The 15,888-nt window shown below is 36.1% G+C and overlaps 1 protein-coding gene across 4 annotated transcripts in view; it reads left to right on the forward strand.

Annotated features, from left to right (window-relative positions):
• Positions 1-15,888, forward strand: part of C1QTNF7 (C1q and TNF related 7) — a 152,794-nt gene that overhangs the window by 35,851 nt on the left and 101,055 nt on the right. Inside the window, exon 2 of one of the 4 annotated variants that reach the window (XM_056802441.1) lies at positions 10,182-10,381. The exons of the other annotated variants lie outside the window; for them this stretch is intronic. The gene's annotated coding sequence lies outside the window, so the exon portion shown is untranslated. The remainder of the gene's footprint in view (positions 1-10,181; positions 10,382-15,888) is intronic. 4 annotated transcript variants of the gene reach the window in all.

Genomic DNA, 15,888 nt, shown 5'->3' on the forward strand with positions numbered 1-15,888 from the left:
GGCAACCTAGATATCTTCATCAACTCCTCATTCTTCCTGCAGCTCCAATTTATTACCAAGTCTTATCTTTGATATCTTTCATGTAGATTTCCTCCTCTCTACTCATCTATAGCTCTTATAAAGATCCTCATCAAGTCACACCAAAACTATTGTAAAAGTCTGCTAATTGCAAGAGGTCTATGTGCCTCAAGTTTCTCTGTCCACTCTATTTTGTTCTCTTACTTGTCAAATTAATCTTCTTAAGGTATAGGTCTGACCAAGTTACTCAATAAACTCCAACCATTCCTATTACTTTCAGGGTAAAATGGAAAATCCTCTATTTGATTTTCAAAACCCTTCACAAGCAAAGTTTCTTCTTTTCCCAAATCTTCTTACAATTTACTCCTCTACACATACGTGTATAATCCAGTGACACTGGCCTTGATGATTCCTGAGAACACAAGACTCCATTTCCCCATTCCTTGACTTTGCATTGTCTGTCACTTTGCCTAGAATACTCTCCCTCTTCACCTCCACTTCCTGGCTTCTCTGTCTTCACCAAAACTAAGATCAAATCTCACCTCCTACAAGAGGTTTTTTATCAGCCCTCTCGTACCCATCCCCAAAACATACAAATTATGACTTTGATTTGAGGTTACCATCTGCCATCTATTCTGTATACATCTCATGTATATATATACATATATATATATATACATATATAATGTAATTATTTGCATCATTTCTTGTCCCACAGAATGGCAAAACTATGTCTTTAACTGTTTTTGTATCCCTAGAGCTTGTTACAGTGCCTGGGACATAACAGGTGCTTAATAAATACCTATTAACTAACTAATTTAGAGTCTACATGGACATAGGAGGTCAGAGAAGGCTCAAATACATGTAACTATAGAACATACTATTTCATGATAACTGATGCTTATATGGAGTTCCACAAGAAAGTTGACATCCATCGGCCAAATATGATCTTTGTTTTAATAAAGCTTCTCTTGTGAATGGAACCTACTCTTCATCCCTCAAAAAAGATAGTCTACCAGAAACTAGGGTCCTAAAACAAATAAGCCAAGTAAAGATCATTTTTGGAGGCAGCTAGGTTGCACAGTATATAAAGTGCCAGGCTAGGAGTCAGGAAAACCCATCTCCCTGAGTTCAGATCTAACTTCAGACACTCACTAGCTATATAACTCTGAGAAAGTCACTTAACTCTGCCTCAGTTTTGACATCTGTAAAAATGAGCTGGAGAAAAGAATGGCAAACCCTTCTAGTATCTTTGCCAAGAAAATTCCAAATGGAATCATAAAGTCAGACATAACTGAACAACCAAGATCTTTCTTTAGTAAATTAAAATTAATTCTAACTAAATAAATATTAGTACACATCTGAAGGATAAGCAATATAGAATCTGTCTATAAGCATTGCTACATCAAAGATAATGGATTAAGCTGGATTCGTTTTCTATTTGTAATGGGAAATGATTATAAGAATATGAAGCCTATTCTTACAGTAGACATACTTTGTCTTTGTTTCTGGTGGGACTAGTTGGTACTAAGCATGATAAAATGTCTTTATTATTGCCAAAGTCTAAAACTACTCATAAGAACCACTCATATGCCAAGGACATAAATATAGTGCGGAGGTCTCTTTTGTCTCTACTTGGCTGTACTTCCTATCACACAAAGAGCGTGCCAACTTCAGGATCTTGACAAATGCCACATCAGTTTTATTAATATACATATAGTGAGGGCTCTCTCCTACATGTAGCATGAGGGTGTCATTGTATGGTTCAAATGGAAATAGAACATATTTCTCTAGGCTCTTCTCCAAGGGAGATTTTATTTCCTGCCATGATGGGAAGCAGAAGGTTGGGGCCAGAAGTCACCACTCTGCTCTCCTCAGAAAGAGAAATGTCAGGCTAGAATTACATTTATCTGTTTCATTAAATATTATTAGTCTAGGAGACATGATTTTCAGGTTCAAGTCAACATTTCTGTTCATTAAGGTGGAAAGGAGGATTCAAGATTTCTACCTCAAGTGTGACTCCCTGTCCACCAAATAGCAATTCTGTAATAAATATTCCTAGGAAGTAGAAAAGAAATTAATTTATCCAAGTTGATAGCAAAATGGACATCAGAAAAAGTATATATAAGAGAATATTCCTATTGGGAGTTTAGTAACTAAGCTCCACCAAGAAAGAGAACTCACTCTCAGGGGAAATTCTCCAAAGTCTCTAATAAAACAAACTGGGGATAAGGACATGTTGAAGACTGCCAGGTCCCCACAAGTCAGCTTCTTCACAAAGTCTTATCCTTCTTTTGGCCACTTGAAATTGGCATCATTCATCTTCTCTCTCAAAACTGGAAACCAGACGTGAATATAGCAATTGCAGAACCCAAAGAAATTCAACAATCTCCTTTCCCTTGTCTCCAATTTCATCCCAACCCTCATTTAGGTGTGAGGTATTGATCTCCACTATTTAAGAAAGAGTCTCATGCTAGTAGGCTTTGGAATTCAGGTAATATACATTTAGTAAATCGTACACAGTCATTGGTTATCTTTACCTGGCTCTACTTAACTTCTTTTGAATCAGTTCAGATACATCTAAAACTCTAACCCTATTTATCCATTTGTTAAAAAATAATATTCAACTTGTTTCATTTGCTGAATGAACACAATTTGCTGCTGTTCTCTAGTCAATAGGCTAGAAATCTGTTTTTCAAGTTTTTTGCTACAACAAAAAAAGTTGATATAATATTTTAATTTAAATGGAGCCTTTTTTGTCAGTGACTTCCTGTGGGTTATATGTGTAGCAATGAAATAGAATTCTGTAATTATTTGCATAGAATTATTCCAATTGTTCCAAAATTGTTTTATCAACTTGTAGCTCCACCAAAAATGGAACAACAACAAAACAATAGAAATTGAATGTTCTGAATTTAGAAATTATAAATTTAACCCCAAGAAAAGATATGAGAAGACATCAACCTGTATCCCCACCTCTCTTTGCAGGAATTGAGATCTATAGTTGTGAAGCATAGCATATAACACCATATTTTGGGGTGTATTGGTAGATTTGCTAAATTATTTTCTTTTCTTCCTCTTTTTCTTCTTTTAAAAAAGTAATTATGCTTTACTTATTTTAACATTCTTTTTTAAAACTTTGAATTCCCAATTCTCTTTTGAGCCCCTTTCCCACTCATGAGAAGGCATATAGCATATCAATTTATACATGTGAAGCCCAAAAAAACACATTTCATGTTAGTTATGTTGCCAAACAAAGCAAGATAATTTACGTTAAATATGCTTTAATCTGCACTCAAAGTCCATCACTTCTCTCTCTGGGTATAGGGGTGTGTGTGTGTGTCCTTTGGAATTATCTTAGATCATTGTATTGATAAGAGTAGTTAAATCTTTCATAGTGGATTAGCTACACTATTGCTGTTAACTGTGTTCTCCTGTACTGCTCACTTACTTTGTGTAAGTTCTTATAAGTCCTCCCAGGTTAACTGAAACCATCCCCCTTGTTATTTCTTATAGCACAATATATTTCTCACTCCATGAGGGACATTCCCTCAATTTTCTTTGCCATCACACACACACACACAAAGTTGATATGAATATTTTTGTCCATACAAGTCTTCTTCCTTTTCTTTGATCTCTTTGGGATATAGACCTGGTATTGCTGAGTCACAGTTTTATAGACCTTTCAACATAGTTTCAAATTGTTCTCTAGAATAGTTGAAGCAGATCACAACTTTATCCACTATCCATTAGTGAACCTATTTACACTCCCCTACCCCCAATATTTGTCTTTTTCCTTTTCTGTCATGTTAACTGATCTGATGGGTGTGAGATGGTATCTCAGCATTGCTTTCATTGACATTTCTCTAATGAAAATAGTTTAGAACATTTTTTTTCATATGATTATAGATAGCTTTGATTTCTTCCTCCAAAAACTGCCTGTTCACATTCTTAGACCATTTATCAATTAAGGAATGACATTTCTTTTTATAAATTTATCTCAGTTCCCTATATATTTGATAAATAAAGTTTTTTATCAGAGAAACTTCCTCTTAAAAATGTCCCCCGATTTCCTGATTTCCTTCTGAATTGGGTTGTATTGGTTTTGTTTGTGCAAAAACATTTGAATTTCATGGAATCAAAATTATCGATTTTACTTTTTGTGATCCTCTTCATCTCTTGTTTGGTCATAAAATTTCCCTAATCCATAGATCTGACCAGAAATTTTCTTCTCTGCTCCCCTAATTTTCACATCATATCTCCTTATATATCTAAATAACATATTTTTTTTACCTTATTTTGGTATACACTGTGAAATGTTGGTCTATGCCTAATTTTTTGCCAGATTGATTTGTAGTTTTACCATCATTTTTTGCTAACTAGTGAGTTTTTGCCCCCAAAACTTGGATATTGGGGTTTATCAAATATTAAATTACTATGGTCAATTATTACTGTATATTGTGCGCCTAATCTATTCCACTGGATCACCACTCTATTTCTAAGTTAGTGTCTGATTATTTTGATGACTACTGCTTTGTAATATATTTTGAAGTCTGATCCTTCCATGTTGCCTTCCTTGACATTTTTTTCCATTGATCCTGTAGATATTCTTGATATTTTGTTCTTCCAGATGAATTTTGTTATTATTTTATGTAGCTTTATAAAATAATTCATTGTTAGTTTTATTAGTTTGGCACTAAATAAGTAAACTAATTTATATTGAATTGTCATTTTTATTTTATTGGTATAGACTATTGATAAGCAATGAATATTTTCCCAGCTGTTTAAATTTGTTGTTTATTTGTGTGAAAAGTTTTTTATAATTTTATTCTTATAGTTCCCTGGTTTGACTTGGTAGGTAGAGTCTCGTGTATTGTATATTGTCTGAAGTTATTTTAAATGGAATTTCTCTTCCTGCTAAGCTTTTTAGTTTATTTTCTATTGGGTAACTTTGATAAAATTATCAATTATTTCAATTAGTTTTTTAGTTGATTCTCTAAATATACCATCATAACATCTGCAATGAGTCATAGCTTTTCCCTCAATACCTATTCTTATTGCTTCAATTTATTTTTCTATTCTTATTGCTATATTTATTGCATTTCTAGTGCAACATTGAATAATAGTAGTAATAATTTGCATCCTTGTTTCACCCCTGCTTTTTGGGAAGACTTCTAGTTTGTCCCCAATACAGATAATGCTTGCTCTTGGCTTTAAATATATACTCTTTACAATTTTAAGAAAGAGTCTGTTTATTCCTAGGCTTTCCAGTGTTTTTAAAAGGCCTGAATGTTGTATTTTTTCAAAAGCTTTTTCTTCATCCATTGAGATAATCATATGATTTTTGTTGTTATTAATATGGTAAATTATGCTAATAGTTTTTCCAATATTGAAGCAGCCCTGTATTCCTGGTATAAATCCCACTTGGTGATAGTGTATGATCTTTGACATATATTTGACATATATTGCCATCACCACCTTTCCAGTATTTTATTTAAAAAGTTTACAACAATATTCATTAGGGAAATTGATCTATAGTTTTCTTTCTTTCTTCATAACTTACTTATTTCTCTTGAGGATTCTGCTATCAGGCTTCTAACCTAGAGATTATTCTTGCCTCTTCACTTTTCACCCCATATCCAAGTCTTGTTTCTAAATCCATTGATTTTACCTTCATAACTTCTCTTCCATATACTACCTTCTCCTCTAACCCTACTCCCACCTTGATGCAGCTTATAAAAGTCTATTGGTTGGTCTCTATGTCTTAAGTCTTTCCCACTCCAATTCATCTTCCACTCCACTATATCACAGTGATCTTCCTAAAGCAAAATTTTGACCATTTTATCTCCCTATTCGATAAATTCTAGTATCTCTGTACCACTTCTAGGATCAATTTTATCTTATAATCAAAATCCTTCATAATCTGTGTTTCTGTATTTCCAATTTTCTTATACCTACTCCCTCCATCAATATAGTCTATAATCCAATAAGATTGGTCTCCTTGCTGATCCTAACAGAAAATAATTCATCTTCCCAACTCCAGGGGTTTTCAATGAACATTTCCAATTCCTGAAATGCTCTCCTTTCATTTTTTTTAAATTTTATAATATTTTATTTGATCATTTCCAAGTATTATTCATAAAAGACAAAGATCATTTTCTTTTCCTCCCCCTCACCCCCCAGAGCCAACGCGTGATTCCACTGGGTGTCACATGTGTTCTTGATTCTAACCCATGGCCATGTTGTTAATATTTGCATTAGGGTTTCCCTAAGAGTCTCTCCTCTGTCATGTCCCCTCAACCGCTGTATTCAGGCAGTTGCTTTTCCTCGGTGTTTCTACTCCCACAGTTTATCCTCTGCTTATGAATGGTGTTTTTTCTGCTGGATCCCTGCAGATTGTTCAGGGACATTACACCGCCACTAATGGAGAAGTCCATTACATTCGATTATACCACAGTGTATTAGTTTCTGTGTACAATGTTCTCCTGGTTCTGCTCCTCTCGCTCTGCATCACTTCCTGGAGTTCGTCCAGTCTCCATGGAATTCCTCCACTTTATTATTCCTTTTAGCACAATAGTATTCCATCACCAACATATACCACAATTTGCTCAGCCATTCCCCAATTGATGGGCATCCCCTCGTTTTCCAGTTTTTGGCCACCACAAAGAGCGCAGCTATGAATATTTTTGTACAAGTCTTTTTATCCATTATCTCTTTGGGGTACAGACCCAGCAGTGCTATGGCTAGATCAAAGGGTAGATATTCTTTTGTCGCCCCTTGGGCATAGTTCCAAATTGCCCTCCAGAATGGTTGGATCAGTTCACAACTCCACCAGCAATGAATTAATGTCCCTACTTTGCCACATCCCCTCCAGCATTCATTACTTTCCTTTGCTATCATGTTAGCCAATCTGCTTGGTGTGAGGTGATAACTCAGAGTTGTTTTGATTTGCATCTCTCTGATTATAAGAGATGTAGAACACTTTTTCATGTGCTTATTAATAGTTTTGATTTCTTTGGCTGAGAACTGCCTATCCATGTCCCTTGCCCATTTATCAATTGGAGAATGGCTTGATTATTTGTACAATTGATTTAGCTCTTTATAAATTTGAGTAATTAAACCTTTGTCAGAGGTTTCTATGAAGATTTTTTCCCCAATTTATTGTTTTCCTTCTGATTTTAGTTACATTGGTTTTGTTTGTACTAAAGCTTTTTAATTTGATGTAGTCAAAATTATTTATTTTACATTTTGTGATTCTTTCTATGTCTTGCTTGGTTTTAAAGCCTTTCCCCTCCCAAAGGTCTGACATGTATACTATTCTGTGTTTACCCAATTTACTTATGGTTTCCTTCTTTATGTTTAAGTCATTCACCCATTTTGAATTTATCTCGGTGTAGGGTGTGAGGTGTTTATCCAAACCTAATCTCTCCAACACTGTCTTCCAGTTTTCCCAGCAGTTTTTATCGAACAGTGGATTTTTGTCCCAAAAGCTGGGATCTTTGGGTTTATCGTATACTGTCTTGCTGAGGTCGCTTTCCCCCAGTCTATTCCACTGATCTTCCTTTCTGTCTCTTAGCCAGTACCAAATTGTTTTGATGACTGCTGCCTTGTAATATAATTGTTTTTTTTTTTTAAAGCCTTACCTTCCTTCTTGGAGTCAATACTGTGTATTGGCTCCAAGGCAGAAGAGTGGTAAGGGCTAGGCAATGGGGGTCAAGTGACTTGCCCAGGGTCACACAGCTGGGAAGTGTCTGAGGCCACATTTGAACCTAGAAACTCCCATCTCTAGGGCTGACTCTCAATCCACTGAGCCACCTAGCTGCCCCCTATAATATAGTTTAAGGTCTGGGACTGCAAGGCCCCCATCATATGTGGTTTTTTTTTCATTATTTCCCTGGATATCCTTGATCTTTTGTTATTCCAGATGAATTTTGTTATGTTTTTTTTCTAAATCAGTAAAGAAATATTTTGGGAGTTCAATGGGTATGGCACTAAATAGATAAATAAGTTTGGGTAGGATGGTCATTTTTATTATATTGGCTCGTCCTATCCACGAGCAGTTAATGTTTTTCCAATTGCTCAAGCCTAGTTTTAGTTGTGTGGAGAGTGTTTTGTAGTTGTGTTCATATAGTTCCTGTGTTTGTCTCGGGAGATAGATTCCTAGGTATTTTATTTTGTCTAAGGTGATTTTGAATGGGATTTCTCTTTCTAGTTTTTGCTGCTGAGCTGTGTTGGAGATATATAGAAAAGCTGATGACTTATGTGGATTTATTTTGTAACCTGCAACTTTGCTAAAGTTGCTGATTATTTCAATTAGCTTTTTGGTTGAATCTCTAGGATTCTTTAAGTAGACCATCATGTCATCTGCAAAGAGTGATAACTTGTCTCCTCCTAGCCTATTTTGATGCCTTCAATTTCTTTTTCTTCTCTAATTGCTACTGCTAGTGTTTCTAGTACAATGTCAAATAGTAGAGGTGATAATGGGCATCCTTGTTTCACTCCTGATCTTATTGGGAATGCATCTAGTTTATCCCCATTGCAGATGATATTAACTGATGGTTTTAGATATATACTGTTTATTATTTTTAGGAACGACCCTTCTATTCCTATGCTTTCTAGTGTTTTTAATAGGAATGGGTGTTGTATTTTATCAAAGGCTTTTTCTGCATCTATTGAGATAATCATGTGGTTCTTGTTGGTTTGCTTGTTGATGTGGTCAATTATGTGGATGGTTTTACTAATATTGAACCAGCCCTGCATCCCTGGTATAAATCCTACTAGATCATGGTGGATGACCCTTCTGATCACTTGCTGGAGTCTTTTTGCTAGTATCCTATTTAAGATTTTTGCATCTATATTCATTAGGGAGATTGGTCTATAGTTTTCTTTCTCTGTTTTTGACCTGCCTGGTTTTGGAATCAGTACCATGTTTGTGTCGTAAAAGGAGTTTGGTAGAACTCCCTCTTTGATTGAATGTTTGATAGAATTCACTGGTGAATCCATCAGGCCCTGGGGATTTTTTCTTAGGAAGTTCTTTGATGGCTTGTTGGATTTCATTTTCTGATATGGGATTATTTAAGAATTCTATTTCTTCTTCTATTAGTCTAGGCAGTTTGTATTTTTGTAGATATTCATCCATATCACCTAAATTGGTGTATTTATTGCCATATAATTGGGCAAAGTAATTTTTAATGATTGCCTTAATTTCCTCTTCATTGGAGGTAATGTCCCCCTTTTCATCTTTGATGCTGTTAATTTGCTTTTCTTCCTTCCTTTTTTAAATTAGATTGACCAGTACTTTGTTTATTTTGTTTGTTTTTTTCAAAGTACCAGCTTCTTGTCTTATTTATTAAATCAATAGTTCTATCACTTTCAATTTTATTAATTTCTCCCTTAATTTTTAGGATTTCTAGTTTGGTTTTCTGCTGAGGGGTTTTAATTTGATCGTTTTCGAGTTTTTTTATTTGCATTTTCAATTGCTTGATCTCTGCTCTCCCTGGTTTGTTGATATATGCACTCAGGGATATGAATTTACCTCTGATTACCGCTTTCGCTGCATCCCAAAAGGTTTGAAAGGATGTCTCGCCATTGTCATTTTCCTCGATGAAATTGTTAATTGTTTCTATGATTTCTTCTCTAAGTAAAAGATTTTGGAGTATCATATTGTTTAATTTCCAATTAGTTTTTGATTTGGTTTTCCACGTACTATTACTGAACATTATTTTTATTGCCTTGTGATCTGAAAAGGCTGCATTCATTATTTCTGCTTTTCTGCATTTGTGTGCCATATGTCTGTGACCTAATGTATGGTCAATCTTTGTGAATGTGCCATGTGGTGCTGAGAAGAAGGTGTATTCCTTTTTATCCCTATTTATTTTTCTCCATATGTCTATTAATTCTAATTTTTCTAAGATTTCATTCACTTCTTTTACCTCTTTCTTATTTATTTTTTTATTTGATTTATCTAAATTTGATAATGGTTGATTTAAGTCTCCCACTAATATGGTTTTACTGTCTATTTCTTCCTTCAATTCTTCTAGTTTCTCCATTAGAAAGTTGGGTGCTATATTATTTGGTGCATATATGTTGATTAATGATATTTCCTCATTATCGAAAGTCCCTTTTAACAAAATATAATTACCTTCCCTATCCCTTTTGATCAGGTCTATTTTTGCTGTGGCTTTATCAGATATCATGATTACCACTCCTGCCTTCTTTCTATCAGTTGAGACCCAGAAGGTCTTACTCCATTCTTTAATTCTGACCTTGTGGGTGTCAACCCGCCTCATGTGTGTTTCTTGAAGACAACATATGGTTGGGTTTTGGATTCTAATCCATTCTGCTATTCATCTACATTTTATGGGTGAGTTCATCCCATTCACGTTCAAAGTTATGACTGTCATTTGTGGATTCCCTGGCATTATGATATCCTTCCCTAATTCTAACCTTTTCTTCTTCAGCTCTACCTTTTAGTCCAGTGATTTACTTTAAATCAGTCCCCCTTGTCCCCTCCCTTGATATGTTTCCTTTTTTAGTCCCTCCGTTTTTGCTCCCTCCCCCTCCCCCCTCTCTTTCCCTCCCCTTTTGTTTTCCCTCTCCCCCTCCCCCCCTTGGTTTTCCCTTCTCCCTACCCTTGTTGGGTAAGATAGAATTCAAGATCCCAATGGATCTGGGTGTTTTTCCCTCTCAGAGTTGATTTCCCTGAGATTAAGGTTTAAGTAAAAATTCTCTTCCTCTCCTTCTTATAGGAGTTTCCTTCCCCTCCCCTTCCCATGTGAATCTTTGTGTGAGAAAGATTATTCTATTTGGTCTTTCTTTTCCCCCTATTTACACATTACATTTTCCCCACATGTTAGTATACATAGATTGATATAAATGTAGTCCTTATAGAAGAGAGTTTGAGTAAAAGAAGAAGATAACATTTTTCTCCTTTTCCCTTTCCTTCATATTTACCTTTTCAGGTATTCCATGCTCTTTGTTTTTCGGTGTCAAACTTTCCACAGAGCTCTGGTCTTTTCTTTGCAAAAACTTGGAAATCTTCTATTTTGTTGAATGCCCATACTTTCCCTTGGAAGTATATAGTCAGTTTTGCTGAATAGCTGATTCTTGGTTGAAGACCCAGCTCTCTTGCCTTTCTGAAGGTCATGTTCCATGCCTTATGATCATTCAGAGTAGAACTTGCAAGGTCTTGTGTGACCCTGATTGGCATTCCTTTATATCTAAATTGTCTTTTTCTGGCTTCTTGTAGGATTTTTTCTTTTGCTTGAGAGCTTTGGAATTTGGCAATTACATTCCTGGGAGTTGTCTTTTGGGGGTTTAGTGTAGAGGGTGTTCTGTGAGAGCTCTGTCAGTGGCTGTATTGCCCCCTTGTTCTAGAATCTCTGGGCAATTTTCTTTGATTATATCTTGTATCACGATGTCGAGTTTGCTGTTTATTTCTGGCTTTTCTGGAAGTCCAATTATTCTTAAATTATCTCTTGTCCCTCTATTTTCCAAATCTGTCACCTTGTCAGTGAGATATTTTATGTTCTCTTCTAATTTCTTGGTCTTTTGGCTTTGCTTTATTAGTTCTTGCTTTAAAGCCTGGTTTTCCTTTTCAGTTTGGTCAAACTGGTTTTTTAGATGCGTGAATTTCTTTTGCATTATTTCCCATTTTTCCTCCCAGATGGCTTCCATCTTTTTTATCATTTCTGATTCATATTCTTCATGGGTTTGTGGAGAGTTTCCATTTCCTTTGGAAGGTTTCGGGGCATTTGCTTGTGTTTCCTCTTCTATCTCCTCTGTGTTTTGTATTTTTGCTCCATAAAATGTGTCCAAAGTTGCCCCCTTCTTCTTGTTTTTTTTGGAATTTTGGGTTTTTTGTGCTTCTGTGGAGTTTGCCATCTGTATCTGAGTGGGGAGGATTAGCTTTTCTTATCTCTGTCTGGTGTTCAGAGGTTTTAGCCCTAGGCAGATTGTCCCTTCTATGGCTTGGCCCTTGGGCTGGAAGAGCCAGCACTCTGAGGGGAGAGGGGCCGCAGCTCCCTGGAGCTCTGAGGGCTGGTGATAGGATTAACCTCAGACTGAGTATGCCCTCAGGCAAGGACCTTCAGTGAGACTCAGATGGAAGGATCTGGTCAGGGGGCTACAGGCTCCTCCTGTCTCTCTCTGTTTTCCTGCTGTCTGGGTGCCCCTGCGACTGGCTCAGGTCGTTTTCAGGGGGCGGCCCTCAGAACAGCCGGCTCCCGAGGCCTCCCTGCCTGCCCTGAGGTTCCTGCTGCTGCCTTGGACTCAGCACTCTGGGTTGGGGGGGATGGGTCCTGGGACCTTCCCTTTGCCTTCCCCTTATATCCGAGTGATCTCGGGCTCCGACTCTTGGGGGGCCGTACCTTTTGATCCAGGTCCAGGAGGAGTGTTTCCCGGGTCTATTCTGCTGTTTGTTTTGAATTTTGATGTCCTAGGAGCATTCCATTTGAGATTGGTAAGGAAGGGTTTCTGGAGCTCCGAACTTTAGCTTTCTCTAAGCTGCCATCTTGACCGGAAGTCCTCTCCTTTCTTAACTCTGACTCCTGACCTCTCTGGTAAAACATTCAAAGTAAAACGACAATATCTCTAATAAGCCCTTCCTTAACCACTTAAAAGTAATGTATTCTCTCTGTTGATCATCTCCAATTAATCCTATAAAGATCTTGTTTTTGGATAATTTTTTGCATGTTGTCTCCTCCATTTGACTGTAACCTCCCTGAGGACAGACTTTTACTGTTCTTTGGTTAGTAGGTGCATATTTTTGTCCAAGTGGGTGTTTATTGGATGACTGAATCATTTTTTTTGTTAATTGTTCTCATCTATATTTCCCATGGTATATTGGCCTTGTTTGAGATCTCTAGAATCATTTCTGACCTGAAAATGAACCCTTTCACAGACCTGTTTTGGTCCAATAAGAGTGTATAAATGAAGCTTTCATTTTAGTTTTTTGTCCAGAAAAAAAGTAAAATGCTTTGACATCTTTTAGTATGGAAGCAAAAAATCAGTTGTGGTAAAGTAGAAAGAACACAGGAATGGGACCAGAGAGAACAGAGCTCTAATTCAACTCTTACAAAGAGTTCTGTGCTACCAATCCTCCTATAAAATTTCTAAGGATTTAATTCAATTCAGTAGCATCAAGCATCTCCGGGTCCAGAATTGTGATTTGATCAGTGTTCTAAAGTGTTTCATTAGCATTTATACCACTAGCCATGTGACCTTTAAAAAGATATTTCAACCGTCTTCTAAGAATTAATTAACCAAAAATTCTTAGAATTAATATTTTAATGTTGGGAGAGGCAGTAGATGAGATCATCCTATCCCTACCAGAAATATCAAACCCTTTTACAACATTCTGACAAGTGATCATCTGGTCTGTTTTTGAAAACTTCTAGTTACAGGAATCTTTTTACCTCATAAGACAACCCATTCTCCTTTTTAATAACTCTAACTATTGTAAAGTGTTTCCTGATGTACTAGAAAGAGTACTACATCTGGTGCCCAGAGGACCAGATCTCAAATTTGGGGGTTTTATTGTATGGCAAGTTCGATTTGAGTCAACAGCAGTCAAACAAACTAATGGGATTTGGGGCTATGTTAAGGCACGATTTCCAGGAATGAGAAGGTATAAATATCAGTGGACCTTTCCAACACCTGACTGGGGGTATTAATTGAGTTCCTGTAATGGAGGATTGATAAGCTGAAGAGCATAAAAAGGGCCAAGACTAGACAAGGTAACTGAGGATGATGTGATATCTGCCTTCCTGCATCTGAAAGGCTTTCTAATGGAAACAGGATTAAACTTATTTGCTTTAGTCTCAAAGGGAAAAATTGGGAGAGGTGGGTTAAAGTTTCCTTTTTTTTAAACCCATACCCTCCATCTTAAAATCAATACTGTATATTGGTTCCAAGACAGAAGAGTGGTAAGGGCTAAGTAATAGGGGTTAAATGACTTGCCCAAGCTAGGAAGTATCTGAAGGCACATTTGAACCCAGAACCTCCTGTCTCTAGGACTGGCTGTCCATTCACTGAGCCATCTAGCTGCCCTCTAGTTAAAAATTTTAAAAAGGTTGATTTAGGCTTTCTAGGAAAAGAATTAGAGCTGTTCAAAAGTACAGTGGACTGCTTCAGGTAGTGTTGGGTTGTCTCATATTGCAGGTCTTCAAGCAAAGATGGGATCACCATCTATCTGCCCACCATGTTGTAAAGGGAATTATTTTTTAGGTTTAGAATATGTGGCCATTTATGTATTCCCTTTTGAGGTTCATTTTGATGCTGAAATTCTGTGATTCAGTGACTCATTTTTAAATACCCACAAAATGATCTAGCTTTGGGTTTCTTGCCAAACTTTCTGTAAACTTATTTTCCCTCTACTGCTTCTCATTCTTATATGAGGTGTACTTCTCAATATTCCACTATCCTACTCTATAAAATTTTACAAATAAATTTACATTCTAAACTAGGGTTGCCCCTGGCTACCACATAGCTCCTCTTGGACCAGAGAAGATAAATGATCTTCAGGTTAATGCAGTTTTTAGACACTTTTGTTCTCCTTATTGTGGTGACTGATTTGCATCAGTTAAAACTTCCTCAAGAAATAGTGATAGTCTGTGTTTATGTCTCATCTTTTTAATCCATTTCCCTCTTTTCAATATCAATAGTTGTTTAAATAGATTCATTTGTGGTTCCCTTAATGGCATGCCATATATTTCATTTTTATTATTTCTTATAGGATCATAAATATTAATGTGAAAAGGACTTTATAGATCACCTAGATTTGTCCCTTCATCCTAAACATGAAGAAAATGAAGCCCTTTCCCCAAATCACACAGGGAGTGACAAAGTTATGATTCAAACTCAGGGAACCACGAAGTCCAAATCTACCTCTCTTTACACTGCTCTCTTCTGGTATTGATTTTGATCTTTTCTCTGACAATTAAATGGTCTGGCAGTGCATAGCTAATTTGGAAATGATTCTCACATAAATTTCACATATGTATGCATATGTGGTAGTTAGTACTTGTTGGACCCAGAACCTCAATACTCTTCTGAAAGAAAATATTCGTGCAGTCTAAGGATTAAGTTTCTGTATAGTCTACAAGCATTTGATTTCTTGTTTCTTACTTTTGAACTACATTTTCCAACATTTTTGCTATCCCTTACATACCCATCTTTGTTTTGAAGTCACTGATATTAAAGTATGTATTGATTTAATTAAATTTAATTAATTAATAATTTATTTAATTTAATGGAATTTCTCTATTTTTTTCATACTCTGCACATATTGGCATGCATATGATAATTATTTACTCATCTTGTGGCCCAGTCAAAGTGACCATATTCTTACTTTCCCTCATGCATGGCACCCCATATCCCACCTCCATTCCTTTGTACTCATTATTTCCCAAACCTGGAATATGTCCTTTCCTTGTCTATTTTTTAGAATCCCTAATTTCCTTTAAGACTCCACTCAGTCACCACACTCTGTGACTCTATATAAGCATTTCTTCATCTGGGCTCCTCAGGACCCAAATACATCTATGAAGATATTCCAAGGGATCTGTGAACTTCTATGGGAAATTAATTACATCTTTTCACTTACCATTGGTTTCCTTTGTAATTCAATGTGTTTTATGTTCTACATTTGAAAACATTATTTTGAGACAAGTTTTTGCAGATTACCAAAGGAGTCTATAATACAAAACTCTAAGAAACCTTGTTCTGCATGAAGTTTTTCTCATTCCTTCTATTTGCCAATACATTCTACCCCCAAATGATCAATTATTGTTTGTAATTATATACATACATGTTTCCTTAAATAGATTATAATAAGCTCATTGAGGGCAATATTCCTTTTTTGTCTTTGAA

This window comes from Monodelphis domestica, chromosome 6 (genome assembly GCF_027887165.1).
Source record: "Monodelphis domestica isolate mMonDom1 chromosome 6, mMonDom1.pri, whole genome shotgun sequence".
Lineage (NCBI taxonomy): Eukaryota > Metazoa > Chordata > Mammalia > Didelphimorphia > Didelphidae > Monodelphis > Monodelphis domestica.